At 36.2% G+C, this 20,982-nt stretch overlaps 1 pseudogene; it reads left to right on the top strand.

Annotated features, from left to right (window-relative positions):
- Nucleotides 1-1,841: 1,841 nt before the first annotated feature.
- Nucleotides 1,842-19,439, top strand: LOC149230197 (uncharacterized; annotated as a pseudogene).
- The last annotated feature ends 1,543 nt before the right edge of the window (nt 19,440-20,982 follow it).

Here is a 20,982-nt window from a genome sequence, read left to right as displayed (position 1 = left end):
AAATTCAAGTTGTAAAGTTCCTTTCAGTTTTTCTCCCCAAGATCTTGAAAGAAACATACCAAACTAGGACGAATATCAACAACCACTACATCCATAAGCATATTCTTGGCTGGAATTTGGTCCAAGGACACTACCAAGTCTTTAATGAGGCCAAGACACTTCGCTTTACCCGAACCAAAAGAATAGTGGTCATGATAAGGTCGGGTGATACTCAGTCCTAGTTTGTCCATGATGACTTTAGGCATAAGATTATGTGAGGCACCAGAATCTAACATGGCATTATGGAGGATAAAGTTATGAAGTTTGAGATTGAGATAAAATGGTTAAATTTCACTATCTTCAGGACTTCCTTCCAAGGCTGGACCAAAAAGGATTACTGGCTCATCATCAACCACATTCATAGTATCTGACATCTAGTCAACCTTAAGCATTTTTGCAATCTGAAACTTATATTTATCATTCTTCACTAATTCAGTGAGAGGAATTGAAACTTTCAACTTAGAAATTTCATTTTCTAAACTAAAAAGATTATATTGCTTTCCTACCTCCTTTGCAGCGACGTCCTTCTTTTCAATCTTCCCTTTAGCTTGAGATTCCTTCTTTTGAATTTCACTTTGAAACTCCTTGTCCTTTCTCACATTGCTGGTAGATGCCTCATTTGTTTTGTCCCGGCTTAGTATGACAACTTCTTTTTCTTTGTTCTAATTTGGAGGAGTTGCTTCTTTGCTTGATGCGTCTTTCTGCAGATTTTGCCTCTTCTGGTTCAATGTAACAAGTACATTTTTGTTCCTCAAGTTGTACTACTTTTGCAGATGACTAAGAGCATTCCGATATCCTCTTTGGTATCTTTAGTTTGAACAACCCATAGATCATCACTGGCAAGTACAAGTTGTTGATCACTTGGTGTGAAAGAATCTTTGGAAAACTAATCTTCTTCTGTTAGAAAGGTAGGCAGCTCATCTCCTTCAAAGAAGTGATTTGCTTCTACAATCTCTTCTTCATCTTCTTCTTGGCCTTTAGTATAATTTTGCTGAAATGGAACTCTTACTTGACCATGAGGATCTTGATTTCGCTGCTCTTTTTGTCTATTTCTGAACTGTTGTTATTGTTGGCCACGAAAGTTCTGATTCCTCACTGAAGGCTCCGATTGTCGATTAGTTATGGATATTCTATACATCATTCTCTCCATGGTTTTGATTAGGGTGTCAAGCTTCACATCTGAAGATGATGAAGGTTCTTCTTTAAAAACAACTTGCGTTTCAGTCTTCTCAGGCTTTGATTTAGACTTCTTGATGAGAAAATTGCCTTCGACACTCACTGCATTTCGCTGCATTTTTTCAAGAGTTGCAGGGTCTCTCTCTTTAAGCTGATATGCCATATCTGGGTCAAAAGCATCAGGATAATGGAGAAGTGCAAGACTAGGTGGAGGCTTCATATCATCAGGAATAGAATTGTATACTGTATTGAACCTTGCTGTGAACTCTTGGACTGTCTCATTTGGATTTCTTTTCATTGAGTTATACTCAGCCAATATCTGTAACAGATTCTTCTTCTCTTGCCAACGAGCTAGGAAGAACTCAATCAACCTTTGTGAGTTATTGACAGAATTAGCAGCTAGGCTACAGAACCACTTCTTCACATCTCCTGAAAAGCTCTGAGCTATGATTCTCATCTTAGCATCATCTTAATCAACTTCTTCTAGATCAATAAATTATATAAATTTATCAACATGATGCTGGGCTGTGATTTCTGAACTCCCATCAAATAGAGGAATTCTTTGACCATAATTCTAAGGTAAAGCAGCAAGTTGAGCAGGCAGTATGAGAGGTGCAAATCGTGCCATGACTGTTGGAGGCGGTGGAGGTACTACAATGGGTTGTGTAGGTAAAGATGATGACACTGATGAAGGTGGTGGAGGAAAGGATGTGGTGGCTGATGTACTTGGAGATGTAGTAGAGGTACTTGGGGGAGTAGTGGATGTATTTTGAGGTGTAGTGGAGGATGAGACAACATTTAAGTATTCAAGTTGATACTGAAAGTAGGCCTTTTTAGTAGTGATTTGGGGTTGGTCAGCAAGACTTTGAAGTTTGTCAAAATTCAATCATAACTCGTGATCAATTCTAGTAGATAGAGATTCTGAAGAATGAGAATGAGATTCAAATTGAAGAGGTTCAAATATTACTTCAGAAATGCAAGACTCAGATTTTGACCTTGAAAGAGACAACTCTAACTGAGTATCAAAAGGAAGCTGCTCAAAAGAAAATAGATTTCTGGGTAGAGAAGTTGTTCTTTTAATTTTCCGAACTGCACTTTTAGTGATAGGTAACTTAAGTTTTCTGAGCAGCCTTTTTGGGTCTTCAACAATGAAAGGTGGATTTGGGTTAGGATTTAACCTGGTATATCTTTTAGGAGCCATAATTTTTTTACACCATAAGATTGAAGAAATTTGTAAAATCAGCCTATTTTGGATACTGGAAACTGTCAACTACAGAACCAATTCTCTTGGAAGCTCTAAATATTTCCCAGGAATGATTTATCAGTAGTTTCCCAGGCAATGGACACTAAAAATGTTATCCCTTACAATTTCCTATGCTGAGGAGGAGATCGAGAAGGGTAACCTCGAACCAATTTCGGCTCAGTAGCTAGCCCTACTGAGCCAGAGAGGGATCTCTCCAATTATTTGTCAATGAATAACTTCAAAGAACAAAGTTTTTAGGCTAGATATGCAAGTTTTTTTGTGTGTCTGTGAATTTGAGATTTTAAGGTTTGCTGGACTAGGGTTTAGAGCAAGTGATTAGGTCTAGGCTTTAGGAATGTAGATACAAGTATAGAAAGGAGCTAGGTATCAGTAGGCTATGGTGTACTTGGAATGTTTGTTAATGTAGCATAGATTATAGGGTTATGAAGAGACTAATAAGCATATGTAAATATGATTTCATAAGTCTTAGAAGAAAATTAACATAACTATGAATTCCACATAAACAGAGCTTGAAACTCAAGAATCCTGTCTATATAACTGCAAGGAAAATCATAAGAAGATGATAAAGCATGTAAAGATAGATGATAAAACCATTAGAAAACTAATAGAAAGAATAACAAACACCATACACTCATTGAACTAGTGTTCCTTAAAAATAGCTACAACTGCTCTTGTATTAGCTGAAGAAAACATAAACATGAAAGCCTCTTTACAAAAGTCCCACCCTTCTCACTGAATGAGAAAACATACATATAGACTCCCAACAACCATTTCCCCACCTTTAAGGGTTGAATTCTAAGGTGGTGGAACAGTTAGCAAAATTCTCTCAACAAATAGGAAGAAGTAAGAAGGTCCAACACAAACTCTTCTTTAAGACTTCAAATTGAGTTTTTCCACCTTTATGAGGCTTTAAATAGACACTAAAGCAACCAAGCATGTCTATTAACTTCACAATTACATCAGCAAGTCATTATTACATCATTAAAAACAAAACTGGCAAATTTACATTAAAAAGTCTACTACAGGAAAATATAAACAGTGCAGTTTTTGCATAAGCATAGCGCCGGCTTGCAGACAGGTTTTGGAAGTATTCTGGGGGTCAAATCTAAAAATCAAGAGAACGATCAACTAGAATTTTGAGTCTAGTTTCTAGATCAACTCGAATTTTTGAAAAGGGAGCACGGGAAAGCCTCCAAAAATCGATTCTCCCGAGGTGATTTTGTATGCGCAACACATGCTCAAAACAGTGGCAGAATGTGTATTTTTCACCTGTTTTTGGCTTTTTCTCTTAACCAGTTTGCCAAATTTCTCCCAAAAATTTATTTCTGACATCCTTATGACAAGATCTATCTAGGCATATAGAGTTTTCCTCATTTGGATTTTTGAGGTGAAAGTGTAGCGCCAAAGCGCTGCGCTTATAGAAATTCCTGAATTTGCGAAAACAATAAAAAATGACCAAAAATTTGAAAATGACAAAATTTTCCCCAAATTTCTTCAAAATTGTTGAGTAGGAGTAAAATGAAGTATGTTATTCCATGAGTGAGGCCTCAGCAAGTATCTCAAGGTTGTCTTTGTCTTTTTGGCCAATTAGGTTTTTCTTGAGTTTGCTCTTTAACTATTTGACCTTGACATGGATATTGTGTTCCTGGTGTAATAATGCATAGCGATGTGCCTCTGCAAGTTGTTGTTCCTGTTGGACGTCTTGAGGAGTTGCTCCAGGTATCCATTCACCTTGTCAAGCCAATAAAATCTATCTTCATTTATGTTTCTAGCGATTAGGTCATTTACCATAATCAACTTCTTTGGTGGTGAAGTTTCTCTTTGTTGCTCAAAATATCTCCTGGCTTCTCTAGTCCTAGGTCTTCCTAATGCAACTTGTTTGTCTTTACCTTTGGACACTTCCATTTGAACCATTGCCTTTCCATTTGTATCTTCCTTCTTTGACACTGCTGCCTACTTGTCTAGCATCATCTGGTTCACCTTTAGTTGCATGTTATCTTGCTCTAGGCATGCAATTAGAGAATTTGCCTCTATCAATTTTCCCTCTAATTTCTTGATTTCAACCTCCTTAACCTTGATTATCTGATCTTTGATTTTTCCCTCTTGTTATTTCTCTTTTGCAGTCACATGTGTGTCTGGATGAGAGAACTCTTTGTATCATGAGGAAACTACTTCTTTACTTGTTGTAGGCTTAGCCCCTTCAACCACCTCTTGAGAAAACACAAGCCTATCACCTCTAGAGTAGGTCTAAGACCCTTCTGACCTGTCCTTTCTCTTAGTTGATTTGCTTGAGGAAGCTATCTCTTGTTGCATAGGTGAAACTGTGGGCATGGTTTTATCATGAAACCTAGTTGAAGAAGATGAAGGAAATGCTAAGTTAGAAAAATGGTCCCAAGACACATTTTCTTGTGCAAGTTGATGACAAACCATCACTTTGACTAGGCCATGATGAGACAAATTAGAGTGATATTTCTCCCCTTGTGATTTCATCTTCTCTAACATTTTGACCAAACTCTTATACAAAAAATAGGACAAGTTTACTTGTTGTACACCAGTGAAATGCATGAGAAGTTTCATGTGGTACTTGTAAATCCTTGAAAACCTTCCTTCACATGTGAAATACCTCATGATCATCTTCATGAAAGGGTCGTACTTATCCAACAAATGTGTGAATGGAAAAATATAGGTTGGAGCTACCTGGTACTGTGGTTTTAGATATATTTTATAGAGTTTGAAGGTTAAGCACTTCCCTTTTGAACCAGTTCTCTCTAATGTTTGGAATCCCTGTAGCCAAGGAGAAAAGTTGGATTGACACAATAATTTGGAACCTTTCTATGGTAGCATTGTCATCTTGTAGCTTGGTGGTGGAGGCACTAGTTAGTTGGTCATGATATTTCAGTTCTTCAAGATTTTGACAAAACTTAAGGTAGCCAGCATCTTCAAATGATTTCATGACAAAGGGAGAAGACAAAACCTCATGCTTTGATGTGGGCTCATGTCTAATACATCTCCTCCTCTGTGCTTCTTCTGCTCTGAAGTTTCAAAATCCATTTTGTCCCTTAGTTCTTAGGATGACAAACTAGGGTTTGACTACGTGAAAACAAGGGATTTTGAAGCGCTGTGTGAGAGTTTAGGAAGAAAGAGGGGTATGGGAAAGTGGGAAAATTCTGAGAAAATTTGGGGAAGTGGAGGGGAAGTTTAGGAAGTTAGGGAAACCATAATTATCGGATTTGAGTGAGTGGAAGGCTTCCAAAACCCTAAAACATAGTCCTATAGTGAAAATGAGTGTAAATTTCGTGGGTTTGGCTAGAAATGGTGGAATTTAGGAGTGGGTTCGATGAAAGGTATGTAGGTAGTTATATTTGAGGTAGATAATGGTGTGAGAGCAAACATATATGAGTTTTATCAACAATGTGACAAGGAAAGAGTGAAACTCTCATAAACTACGTTATAAAACCCTAGAAAAAAGAGTTGGGACACAATGAGTTCAAGCAAAGAAAACCAAAGAGTACAAACCCTAAGGAAAGACTACCAACCTGTTTCATATGCAGAGAAGAGTCACCATTAAGAGGCCAACAACTGTATAAATCCCACTCCTTGGAGAAACGATGAAGCATCAAATAATGAATGCGTAGTAGAGGCAGAGTGTTTGCATAACACAATTTTCAGAACTTGGTTTTGAGTGCAAATCACCCTTCTTTGCATGGCATATTTATCTCACTGGAGTGTTGTGGATAGTTGAATGTAAAAATGATCAAGTGGAGAATGAAAAGAGTGAATGGTGAGCCTTTATACATGAGAAAAAAAATGTTTTTTTCTATGTAGAACAATAGTGGACCCACCAATAACTTTCATTTGGACTTTGACACTTTGATTTTTTTATGTTTTCATAATGATATTTCATTTGAGAAAATGAAATAAAACATAGCTTTTCAAACCTTGGTGACCCAACTAACTCCCACTCTTCTTTTTGACATGAAACTGAAAGGTGTAAACACTGATTTTCCAGAATGCATCTAGTGACCTAGTGGTGAGCTAGTGATGACTTATTTGTGACCCATTTAATGGATTATGGACCAAAATGACAATGGGACTCTACTAATGATGAGATGCCTTGACCAAGATGGTGACCTTTACCATGAGACTGAAAATACTAGTGTAAACTGACTTTCATAACCAGTGACCAAATTTTATTGAAAAAACTTTTTGAAACTAAAATTTGACCAGAAACCCTAAAAAAAAACTATGTAAAAGTATATTTGATCATCAGTGAAAGGATGCAAAGACTGACACTAACAGTTCCCAACATAGCCAAGGCATTTGAAATCTTAATCCATTCACCTTACCTTTCCTAGTCACCTTTCTCATGACTATCATGCCACCGTCCACTTTCACCAATGGACCCAACCAATCCAATTGGCTACTATATCCTTACCTTCAGCTACCCTTATACATGCACTGAGTTTCGTCCAGGTCTTACATTACCTTTTTGGTAGCACACAATTCTCCCCGAGCTCCATTAACTTCCTCCTTCCCTACCAATTCCCAAATCCCTCAAAACATAAAATGTAAGAACCAAAAGAAACTAAGAAGAAAACCCTAAAAACCCAATAGGAATATGACACCACAACAAAGTGGCATGGCCATGCACGAGACAAAAATAAAACTGCAAATTAAATGAAACCAAATAACAAAGGAAAGAAAGCACGAAACTAGCAATGAACATCATGACTCAATCCCCATGGGTTACTAATTAATTCCAAAGGAAAGATCAACCCAAGCGTTCTTCAAGATTTCATGGTAGTCACTTTTGCCATGCAACTGCCCTACATCATACTTCCATAAACACACAACTGTTAGTGCATAAATAGATATACAATATACTAGTTACCTTACTGTGTCGTGCCAAACACGTTGCCTTGTAATTGAACATTTACATATATCATCTCTCAAGGGACTCCAGTTCCTTGACAAATCTAGCCATAACTAGAAACCAACTATTATACCTATCAAATACATGTTCATGAATATAACACATATCCACATAATGTTAGACACGATCAAAGGTAAGAAGACATCCTATATGCAAAGCACTCGTTCGTTTGTAATTGTGGTTTCCAAACATAGCCAAAGAAATTTTCACCCAATTCCTTTCTTTTTCCTTTTTCCTTGTTGCAGTTGAGTCTTACTATGTACTATCACATCACCCAGATGTTAGTTATATAAACAAATCAACTATTACCTTGTCATGCTAATACCAAGCATGTTTCCCTATAAATTATCACACTGTCAGTTACATGTCCCAAATATCAAGACATCATGTCTATTAATTTGAAATCAACCTTTACCAAGACTAACAACCATGTTATAATCAACAGTCAACTCATAGTCATTAATCATAATTACTACAACTAGCACCCACTTGCACTCAAGTACATATCAACTGTCGCAACACATATTATGTTATTACAACCATCTCAAAGCAAGATCATTCCTTCTTGCAATCTTATAGACACATACCTATCATGCAATTAATCAACATTCAAACAACTTGTAACCATACCATGTTAGCTAAACGAAATAGACAACATAATCCAACACATACCTCAATGTATCTCAAGGGAGGCTATCACATCTACACAAGTCAGTCTAGATAAGCACGATACATGATAATATAAAGATTTGACTATCATACAAGCACCATCATGAGAATAATCCTCATGCATATGACCATAATAATAATAACATGTCTGCCATGCATATAATAACAAGTTGCCACCTTTCATGACTCTCTGACACATGTGCATATGACCGCATTGATAAAAAACATCTATCATGCATGTAACCACAACAAAAATATAATGACAGACATGTACATAGCCATAATGTATATAAAAACCATTAATCAACATACATGCATACCCAACATACAAACTTGTATGACGATCTGCTCTTACCCTGAGATCTAATGCTACAACCTCACTCTAATGATCTACATCTCCTCTTCTATCTTGGAAAATTTGTCAGTCTCATAACATGCCAACAACATCATCATGACAGATAGTACATACAACAACCTTAACCATAACAATGCATGCATAACAACATGCATCTAGCCCATCCATTCCAAGTGTTGAACCATGCGCTGATACCACTCTGTAACACTCTCCTCCCATATTTACCCACTTTCATCAGCTTTCTCAGGGTAAACATGAGATGAGGGCCTACTATGGCATGACTCAACCTCCTAGGCGATCTTAAGGAAATGGATCTGACAAAAAAAGGCCTTACTGACTTCCCTTAGGTGCTACAGGACTCCCAGGAACTAACCAACCATTCCAAGTGTCCAAACCTTGAGTTAACTTGATTTTTCACTGATATGAACTCCTAGTCGCACGAAAAATCCTGCATCCATGCGACTAAAATACTCCAGTCACATGCATAAACCTACAAGTGAGCAACTACAGTCTTTTTTTCATAGTTCTGTGCTTGCTACCATGAAATATGTGCCACCTTTTCAGGGCTAAACTCTAGGTCACTACCTAGAAATTGATGAAACTTTCCAAAATAATAAATGACACAAGGAAAAATCCTTTAACACAAAACTTAGTTAAGAAATAGACCTAACCAAGCCTAACCATGACAAACATTCCATCTAAAACGTGGTGAACATGAGATCTACAGGTCATGAATGCATATCCGAACATAGGGATCTAAAACTTATCTGAGGTTTACCAAGAAGGACTAATTCCCTCTCACAATATCTACAATAACATCTATTATGTCATGCATTCATTAACCATTCATTTATCGATCAAACATGATAAGAGCCATAACTTGAATCTGTCACAGAACCATGCTTATAACCAACATATAACTAGATAAATAACATTGATAGAATAGCCATTAAAGACACATAATAACAAGTACATTTACTCATGAAATACAAGAGGAACTTAGCTCTTATTGACATATGCAAAAGCCAACCAAGTTGGGATTTCCACGTACCACTCGACCATAGATTGGGTTGAACTAAATATTTCTTTCAACGAATCACCCCCGTGCCATATTCCAAGCATGAATGTGGGATCTAATGGGATAAGCCAATCCATAAACAACCAAGGGAATTTAGAGGTTAAAACACCTCCACCCTCACACTATTGTGATCTCACCTAAACTGGTCCTGCGATCACGAAACCAAACTGAGCTTGTATGCCTCAAATTCCTTCACCATCCCTTGAGGAATTGTCTTGTCTCCACCCACCTGTTGAGGGCTTCCTAGTGAAAACCATATCCACCCCCAAACCATGGGATTTTCCTGAGACGACGTCACCCAGATCCAAAACCTTCTGGTAATCCAAATATTAAACATGAATGAATCCCATCACATCATGGCTATCTAGAAATGGAAAGGCAAGGCTGAAATCACGATCACACCCTACAAAAACCCATGGTAATGACAACAAGAGAACCAAATACACACATGCATATACCATGCATGCCAAAACCATCTGGGAAATCATACATGCAACCTATTACCTGCAAGTATTCCCGCGGAATCCACTTGATCCAACCTTTCCTTTCTTGATCCTTTCTTTCCTTTCATTTCCTTTGCTTTCCTTGTCCTTCCTTTGTTTTCTTACTTTCCTTCTCCTCTTGGTGTTCTTCTCATTTCTGAGACGAATTCCAAAACTGAACTGACAAAAGGCTATGAAATGATCCTCAAAATCCTTTTTATTATTGAGGCCTTTAATTTCTCCATTTTTCTCTATTTTCCTTCAATTTCCTCCTCACATGCAACCTGCGACCTTTCACCTTCCTTTTCTCCTATTTTATATTATTTTCATAGAATAAATGCCAATAATGCCTTCTTACCTTTTCAAAGCATTTGCCATTGCCTTTGCCAATTTCCCTTAGCCATAATAAACAACAAGTGATGCCCACTAGGATGTTTTTCCCAACATTCAACTTGGAATACATGTCCCATGACATTGGTCTTATTTTTCCTTTATTAACTTTACTACATGATTTTTTAACCTACGATTGTTACAAAGGAGGCAACATGACTCCATCATGGTTGTGGTTGATAGGTTGAGCAAGGTAGCTCAATTCATTGTAGCTAAGTCTATTAATTTAGCTAGCGAAGTGGCTCAAATCTCCATTAAGGAGATAGTGAGGTTGCATGGGGTTCCCAAGAGGATTATATCAAATAGAGATGTCAAGTTCACTTCCAGGTTTTGGAAAGAGTTTTTTGTAGGCTTGGGGACAAAGTTAGCCTTCAGTACAACTTATCATCCATAGACAGATGGGAAGACAAATAGGATTAACAACTGTCTTTAGTATATGTCGAGGATGTATGTCATGCATCAACAAAGGAAGTGGGAGGAGTATCTTCCACTAGTGGAGTTTTCTTATAATAATGGATATTAGGAATCCTTGAAGATGAGTCCATTTGAGGTTCTCTATGGAAGGAGTTGTAATAATCCTATCAGCCAGAGTGATCCAATGAGCAGGGTGCTGATTGGACCAGATATGTTGAGAGAGATAGAGAATGAGATGCAATTTATCAGAAAAAAATTGAAGGCAACACAGGATAGGTAGAAGAGCTACGCAGATCAACATAGTGTGTTTAAGGAGTTTAAGGTTGGGGAGCATGTGTACTTTTGTATCAAGCCCAAGAAGAGCTCCTTGAAGATTGGGTCATGTGCCAAGTTGGGACCTCGATATTGCAAGCCTTTTGAGATCCTTGAGAGGATTGGACCAATGGCCTACAAAATTGCTTTACCTCCATTAGTGAAAGTACATGATGTTTTCCATGTTTCATTTCTTAAAAGATATGAACGAGATGCTGATAATGTGATTGATTGGTTTGTATTGCATGTGGCACCATAAGGATAGTTCCATCTAGAGCCTTAATGCATCCTATAGCGGAGGAAGCTCATGTTACGGAACTGAGAAATAAAGTAAGTTAAAGTGCAGTGGAAGAAATTTGGGCTTGATGAAGCTACATGGGAGATGGATTATCATATGCGGGCATATATCCTTATTTATTTGTTGGTTAAAACAAATGTGCTTAGTTTATATATATATATGTGTGTGTGTGTGTGATTGTAAATACTGCATCGAGATGTGTTTATAAAGCTCCATAAGAAGTGTGTTGTCATGTTTTCAGTAGTTTTTTCTAATCATAAGTGTCATAAAGCACCGAGGATGACGTTCCCTCGAGGGGGAGGGGTTTATAACAAACCCGGGGTTAAAATTCCATGTAATAAATGGGAACTATAAAAGAAAAAAAAAACCAAGATCATGGGACACATATTCCAAGCGGAATGAGGAAAAAACATTATATTGGGATCCACTTGTGGTTAATTATTTATTGGCTATGGAAATTGGCATTAGCATTGGCAAGAGGCAAAATGAAATAAATGGCAATTTAATACAAGAAATAAAGGAAAATAAGAGAAAAGGAAGATGAAGAGACAAGAATATGCATGCAAGGGAAAATGAAGGAAAAGGAAAAGAAAAAGAAAATAAATTGGGAGGGACATCATTCTAGTAGGATTCACTTTTGGGAAAAGAGCAAGAGAGAATGCTATAGGAAGAGGGGAAAAAGAAAGAGAGCACTTAGACACAAGGAAGACACAAGCAAGCAAGCAAAGAAATCAAGGGAGTGCAAGAAGAAGATTGGAAAGCAATAGGCAAGGACAAAAATCAAGCAAGGAAGAGCATACAACAAGAGGATTTTGCAAGTAACGAGTTGCATGTTTGATTATCTTGCTGGGATGTGAATGCATGGCTTATGCATTGGTTTATGGTCATGTTTACTATCAATGGCATGGGATTGAATGGATTGATAGTGATGTACAACCTTACCTTTTCCATTTCCTGGACAACCATGGTATAGTGGGTTCTCATTGTGGTTGAGCTTTGGATTGTTGGAGGATTTGGATTCGGTTGAGATGGTCTCAGGAAAATCGAAAGGGTTGAGGGTGGAGATGATTTTCTCAAGGAAGCTCTTAATAGGTGGGAGGAGACAGGAAAATTCATCTAGGTATGGTGAAGAAATCATGAGGCATCCAAGCTTGTATTGGTTTTGGTGATTTCTAGACCGGTTTAGGTAAAATCACTGTGGCTTGAGGGTGGAGGTGGTTTAACCTCTGGATTCCTTGTTTTTATGTTTGGTTTATCCAATGTGATCCCACATTCGGGCTTGGAATATGGCACAAGGGTGATTGGATGAAAGAAAAATTTGGTTCAACCCAATATATGGTCAGGTGGTACATGGAAGTCCTTGACTTGGTTGGTGCTACACATATGTTATTATGTGTTATTCTTTAATGATGATTTAGGAGCACATGTTCTGGTTTAATGTGTGATTTTATGACTATTTTTTCATGGCTACATTCCTGGTTATATGCATGGTGTATTTCTCATTATGTGATGTGCTCTTGTTATGGTTTTATTCCATGGTTTGACAAGCTCCTGGTTGTTTTATATGAATGCATGAGCTAATAAGTGTTTGTTGTGCTAGCTTGAGAGGGAAGTAAGCCTTCTTGATGAACCTATGATGAAACTAATGAAACAATGGCCATTTAAGCATTCATGACCCATAGGTACTATGTTTACATGGTGTTTGTATAAATGAATGTTATGTGTTATGAAAGATTGAGCAAGAATAAGACTTGGAAACAGAGCCTAAAGGCTCATAGGGACTGTTGAGAAAGTTATGGGCATATTTGGGTAGTTGGCCTATAGGCTTGCCTAAAAATCTGGAAGAGTCTTTGGCTACACTCTTGAAACTGGTAAATTTTGGGTTTAACCACACTGATAGGCCTTTGTGCATGTAGTTGGGCTGTAAATTAGGTCAAGGAGTGGTATAGACTCAAGAAAATGTCACTAGTGGAATCAAGTTGTTAAGGGTCTGATCAGGTGTTCCTTAGTATTGTGATATGTGTTGGACAAGTTGGTAAGTTAGGCCCAATTTCCATAACTGAATCTTGGAAGTTGGGTCATGCATAATAACTCTTAACTCATGTTTACCTTGGTGAGCTTGTAAAAATGGGTAAATGTTGGGGTGGGGTGTTATAGTTTATTTATGTTAGTGAAATCAATGGATAAATGATTTTAGTTTTGTTTCTATGTGCAAGAGGATTTTTTTGAAGGGATAACAATTCCAGATTTCGATTTTGGAGAAAGTAGTGATTTCGTCAAGTCTTCATGACAAAGCTTCATACGAGGATAGAGTTCTATGGAATGGAGATGCTCAAAAGTAGGAAATCATCCTACTAGTTTAGTCTTAAGAAAACATGGAGACTGCATAGAAACTACACATTTTGTCCCTTGATTATATGCATAAATCTACGACTTTTTTGTAGTTTCTCGAGGCTAAAACAGAGCCATAGTCTTCAATTCTTATAGGTTATCCTTCGTCAAATGGTATGTATTATTCCTTCCCTTCTGTGACTTCTAGTGCTCCTACTATATTTTCCCCAACAACCCAACTTACTGTAGCATTTAACCAAGCTTCCCTACTTTCACCCCAAATTACTCTATCTAATGGCTCTATAGAGGTATTAGCAAGCAATGCCACATAAGAGCTAATCTTGGAGAAAAACAAAGATATTTCCTCCATTGTTTAGTTTTCTATGGTACGCAGGATTGGTAGCTCCATTGATCTTGGCAATTTCGTTTCAAAGGAAGATACTGCTGAGGATTCATCGTCTCCACTTCCTACCTATACACTGATGCAAAGAAGTTTTGTAGTCATTCATTGGATCAATTAAGGAATAATACCAAAATCAACGAGGCGTCCTTTCAATCCAAATTTTCTCATATATATACTTTCGTTGTAGAATTTCCAAGCATGACCTACATATTGTAACCTTAGTTGCCTGACTTGCAAGGGATGAACATCAGGCTTTCCTTGAGGTCAATGCACTGAGTTTTCAACATAGGAGGTATTTGTTTTCTTCTTTCTTCTAGATTTGAGCTGAAAAATCTTAGGGCCTAAACATAATTCCAAGCTTTTTAGGGACGAAAGCTTCTTCTGCGGAGTGGATGAAGAGCTAATGTTGGCCTGTCGCTATGCAATTCCAAGGGGCATCCCAATATTGTTTTGTGTATTGTGAGGAATTGGTTGTAGCAGAGCCTTTCCCGTCAGTGACTTTCCACTTGTCAAATTTTGACAGGATGGGGGAGGTTGAAAATGGAGCATGACGATTGACTAGGGTTAACAGTGTTTGCCTAGGAAACTCCATAGAGGGAACACCTTCGGTGTAATTAAAGATTTTCCTATATCTTTATTTTCCATTATGAAAGTGATGTATAATTTATTCCAATTTAATATGGAGTTTATATGTAACAATTTTTTTTAGTAAAAAAAAATGTTATATATATATATATATATAGAGAGAGAGAGAGAGAGAGAGAGAGAGAGAGAGATTTATACTTGAGAATACGAGGGGGCATGTATTAAAAGTTTACCATGGAGAATATGAATCATAAATCAAATATTTCATTGTCAACTATGTATATATTATATAAAATAAGTGATTTTTTTTATTTTTAGTTAAAACATTTTATTATTATGTTTCTTAAAATTGGCATAGATCCACCGTAACTCGAGGTCTACCAAGAGTTGAGAGAAATCAAATCTCTCAAGGTGCAAACATTTCCTAAAGTTCTGCAATAAAAAAAAAGTTTGCATCTTCTTGGCCCTTAGTAAATCAGAGTTAATATGGATCTATTTGGTTATTTTTATTTTTATTTATTAGATATCTATCTTCTTCTTTTTGTAAATTTATTTACTTTTAATTATAATAAAAGTTTATTATAATTTAATTGTTAAATTAGCAGTGGAATAGTTATTATTAATTATTATTTGTGAATCCATACTGATTATCACTCAAGAAAACTATGCTATTTGGAATATTTTTTCGATGATTTGTAACCGGGTTTCATTCATATCATGGCTTTAAATTTTAGGTTGTTAACATTTTTTTCTTGGGTCCAAAAAAACCAGCTCTTGATAAAGTAGAAGCAATTTTGAGTTAAACTTTAGAACCACAATCATAATCATTCGTTTTTTTAATTAAAAGAAATTTATTAAGAAATTAAGATTTTTCATTAGAGAAAATGAAAAAGGAAGTTATTCAATTATACGAGCATCCTATGTCATGGGTTGTTTCCATATTAAATTGTTCGTTGGAGCCGCCACACATTGTTTTCACTCTAATCTCATCTATGAAGTATGGTGATGGGGGTGAAGGCAATACTACAAAATAAATTTCAAATTCGGATTCAAGGCGCAAATATTGTGAAGTCGTTGAAGTTTAAATAATCTTTAGTGATTTTCACGAATCTAAATAAGCAAAGAAATCATCGACAATAATGGATATTGAATTTTTTCATTTTACTAAAAATGATTTTAATAGCAATGAAGAAGAATTATGTTTTGAGTGCAATTTTAAGCTTTTCCTTTTTAAAGTTGTGATCGAAATCATTTACTAGGAGTCTAGCTAGTTTCCCAAGTCATCCATTTTCATTGTCAGGGTGGATATGGGAATCAATGGGAAAAAAAGAATTTTACTAGGTAAAGGAACATATTATTAATTTTTTAAATTTTTAGGTTAATTAAGCTAAAATTGACAAATCACCAATTGAAGAGTGTTATGTTAAACTTGATTTCGTGAAATTGTCAAAGAGTTAGGTCAGAAATGATAGTTTTTGGGCTCATGGTTTTGGTAGCCCATGGATTAAAATGTGATGAAGCCTTTACAAAACTTGGAGATACCACTGTAATGTGCCTTGAGGTGAAATGAAGGATCACTTGGTCGGCTTGGTTGGGTTTGGTCAGAGGGAATAATTGATCTATTCACTAGTTTTTCTAGGATATATAGTGTGTTGTTGCTATATTGTTATTGTATTGCTATTATCTCTGTCATATTCTCTCTATTTTTTCTAACATGGCATCAGAGCTTGGTAAGCTTGAAATCTCTAGTGAGAGTGGCTTGGGCATTTCTCTAATGATGGATTCACCACTTGGTTATGTGATAAATAAATATGATCTCTATCCTCTCATATCGACCTCAACTTGAATTCATGAAATTTACCCACCATGATATGAATTAATTGAATTAGTAGATTTTTTTTTTTATATAAATTCGATGATGTTCAATATGATTATTAAGCCAACAGGTTAGAATGATGTTATTTGTGTTGGTTTTTTTGGTGAGGACTAGTGTGATCTATATGGCAGTGTTGGGAAGCAAGTTTAGTTCTCTAGTGCATGTTAAGGCCAAACAACGAGGGATTGAATTTGTACATGAATGATTGAATATGTTTCGCATATTGAAAATACCTAGGAAAAGGATATTGCAACATGGAAAATGCACCCTTGTTTGCCATGATTTAGTGGGTTGAAACTTGAGAGAAGAAAAACGCTGCAATGAAGGCATCATGGTGCCATGTGGTTTGGCACTAGAGGAGGTGACCAACCTGTGATTATGTTTAACAATTGTTGGATGATGGATTTAATGAGGTCAATTTTGAGTGAGCCATTGGAAGACAAATTCGTATGACTTATGCATGAGGATTTTCAGCTCATGCGGTAGCTCAAGCATAAATTTGGCGATGGAGATGAAGGTATGATGGGGTGACATGGAGCTTCATATAGGCATGGATACGGATATTCCTTTTATGGACAAACAATCTATGTTATGGATAGAAGATAATAGTGGTTGTGGTATGGGAGGAGAAAGAGCAGAGACTGAATTCTTGGAAACACAAAGCCCATGTAGCTATATGGTTCTCAATGGTGATAGTTGGGTGGGGAAACTCGATCCTAGGAGCAATCAACAAGCTCCTGTATTTTTTCAAGGTTTTGGGTAGTGTGGAGACCAAGAACATAGTTACCGATCAAATGAGAACTATTACCTCAAAACGGGCATTGTAGCCCAAAAAAACATGAAAAAATAGTTTGAAAACGAAAAGTGTTGATGTTGGAATAACCTATTTTTTTTGGAGTAAATTTTCAACGTTTTTTTTTAAAATGGAAGTAAAAGCCAATTTTTTTTGTGCAAAAAACACCCTGAAAACAAAAAGTGTTGATGCTAGAATAATGCTTTTTTTTTTTTTTTTTTTTCGGGGTAAATTGTCAACATCTTTTAATAATGACTTTAAAGATAAAATATCATGGTTCTTAGAAACCTTAAAATTCCAACTATAGACATGGCATTAAGAATAAAATATCAAAAGCCTTAAAATTCCAACAATTTTTAGGCATGGTATTAAAGATAAAATATCATGTCTCTGAAAAGCCTTAAAATTCCAAGGATGACATTAAAGATAAAATATCACCTCTATGAAAATCCTTAAAATTTCAACAATTTTCAGCCATGGTGTTAATATTATTTTAATAAATTATTACCATTTAATTTATATTAATTTATTTTTATTTTAAGTTTATCATATTAATAACAATTTATTAAATATAATGTCTTTTTTATATAATGTATTGAAGTCACTGGATAGGAAACACTTCAGTTATGATGAATGAACAACTTTACAAAACAAATGAATTTATATGTGATTTTGGAGTTTTTCATACTCTATGCATTTAAATATTTTTTTTTGGAAATTTGTGCCAATATTTTATTTTTAAATAATTTTAAGATTTTGAAATTTACAAATTGTTTTTAAAAAATTATATTTCATTACTGAGAATATATATATATATATATATATAATTTTCATTTAATAATAATAATAATTTAATATTAAAATTAAATTTCTTTTGAATTTAATAAATTGAAACTATAAAAAAAATTGTTGTTTTGAGAATCCTATATGAAAAATTGAAAAAATAAAAACTAAAACACAAAAAAACACAAAAATTAAAAATAATAATAAGAAGTAAATAAAAATATATAATATAACATAAAAAATTAAAAAACACGAACCAAAAAAATAATATAAAAAATATATAAAAAAAAAAAAATCAAACATAAAAAATTAAAAAAAAACAAAATTATCTTATAAAATATCAAAATTACAAAAAACATAAAAAATAAAATAAAATGAAAACATTGAAAAAAAAACATAATTTAAGAAAAGAATTTAAAAAATAGACAAAAATAAAAAACATTTGAAATAAATAAATAATATTGATGAGATAAACTAAAAAAATAACAATAAAAATATTAAAATAAAATAAAAAACAAAAAATATACCATAAAAACAATTATAAACCAGATTTTTTTTTTTTAAAAACAATTATAAACCAGAATTTTTTTTAAAAAAGAACTAATTGGAAAAAAGAAAAAAAAACAAATTAAAAATTATTTAAAAAAAACTTTAAAAAAATTTAAAGTAATAATTGTAAATATTCAAAAATATAATAAAAAAAAAAACCATTTTTTTTTAAATAACAATAAAAACAAAATTTCAAACAATAAAAAAATAAAAACCATATTAATTTTTTATTAAAAGCAAAAATAATAATAATAATTAAAAAACAATAAAAAATAACTAAAAATAAAATTAAATAAAATCATTTAAAAAAATTAATATTTATTAAAAAAATAAAAAGTTAAGAAGTTAAAATAATTAAAAAAAACTTAAAGTTTAAAAACAAAAATAAAAAAATAAAAAAATAAAAACAAAATTGGAAAAAAAAATATTGAATTTGGTCACGCCTCGCGCTTACCTAAGCGTGGAGGTAGCGAGGCCTGGCCCTGGGCATGCGGGGAGTTGCGCTCAGCTCGTCGCCCGCCTAGGGGCCAGGTCCTGCAGCCACTTGGGCGGGGAGGCCGATTCCGGGAATCGACCTCCCCACCCAGGTTGTAACGACCTGCAGTTCCTGGGTGCGCGGGTGGACAGAACGTGCGCGCGGGTAGGCTTGAACGGACGAGCGGTTGAGCTGAACGACTGCGGTTGTGTTGAGGGCGAGCTCACGACTTGAGTATGCGATGATATTATGCGCATATGAGGAGGGGGAAAGCTTGTTTATACGCATGAGAGCGTGGTGTAACTTGTATGGAGGCCGACCTATGATTATGAGGGAGCCGACATGAATTTGCGATGGCGTGTAGAGCGTGGGCGAGTCGGCTGGGTAGCCAAACTTTGCCCTACGCTGGATATATATTGGGAGAGCGTGGAGCTCATTCCATCGATCAATCATTCGATCACTCATTCGCTCAACAAGGAGTTAAGGCGCAGTTCTAAGGGCGCAGAAGCTAAGGAGGAAGGCGCAGATTTGGATGCGCCCATTCTTGGGCTAAGCCGCACGAAGAAGGAACACTTGACTTGGTTTTGGATGAAGGGTGCGGGTAGGAGCGCTCGGTGGTTGGGTGAGGGCGTGCACAGGTGTGTGGCGCTCGGTTTATGTGACGGAGTGCCCGACGGTGAAACGTTGGTGGGCGCCCGATTTGTGCGATGACTTGGCACGGGTTCTTGGGTGACTCAGGTGAGCGCCCGCCTGTCGTGCAAGTGTGCACGGAGACTTGGTGGAGTGTTGAGATTGTGAACGGAGGTGTGTCTCGGGCAGAGGCGCTCGTGTGTGGCGACTTGGAGGCGCGCCCGAGTTGGGCAAACAACACGATCGTGCGACGAGGTGAACGAAGGGTTGGAGAGTCGTGCGACGACCATGCGGAGGCGCCGATGCGTTGGGCAACCGAGTTTGCCTAAGTTGTGAAAATTGGCTAAGTATAAATTTGGGGTTTCCCAAGGACTTAGTCTGTACTTTGTAAAAGTGGAAAATTTGTATAATATATTGATTCGGGCAGACTCATATTGCAGGGAGTTGCCCCTCCCTTTATACTGTTGTGCATTTCTCTTGTATAATGTTGTTTATGTGAATGTTATGGGCTTTCACTTGTATAAAGGAACATATTAATAATACTTGGTAACGAAACTAAGACTAAGTATGGAGTGTTAGGCGTAGTCTACAATCGTAAGTATTGGTAAAAAGAAAACAATTGGTAGGGCAGCACCTCGCTATAAGCGGTTGAAAGACTACCGCAGGTGTAGGGGCGTGACAAGTGGTATCAGAGCTGGTGAACCGAATCAAGGAGCTAATTCTACGAAGACCGAAGACTTGGCAGGAAGCTCAAGTTTTGCAGGTGACAAGTGGAATATCAAGGTGATTCAGGTGAATGGTGAAATAGGTTTAGCAAAGGTGAAGCATCGTGCTTGGACCAAGCTGAATGACAAGGCATGGCAGGTTTGGAAGAATGCAAAGGGAAGCTCTTGCTTACCTTATACAGGTTGAAGCGGATGAAAGAAGAGAATCCCCGGATTCAAAAGAAACTTGAAGTCTTGGAAAAGAATGTTGAAGACGAACTTCTTCAACTTGGTTGGACAATGGAGCAAGATGAAGTTGCAAATTGTGCTAACAAGGAAGAGGAAGCCGTGATGATTGAGGATGTTGCAAATGTGGCAATGATGGAGGATGAACTTGAGATTGATCAAGTTGGACCAGGATCGTGCAATTTGCAGACATGGAT

Source organism: Pinus tabuliformis, chromosome J (assembly GCF_031772625.1).
Source record: "Pinus tabuliformis cultivar Carrire ecotype Pingquan chromosome J, CPIR1, whole genome shotgun sequence".
NCBI lineage: Eukaryota > Viridiplantae > Streptophyta > Pinopsida > Pinales > Pinaceae > Pinus > Pinus tabuliformis.
The sequence above is the reverse complement of the archived record's forward strand: the minus strand, read 5'-3'. Positions and strand labels throughout refer to the sequence as shown.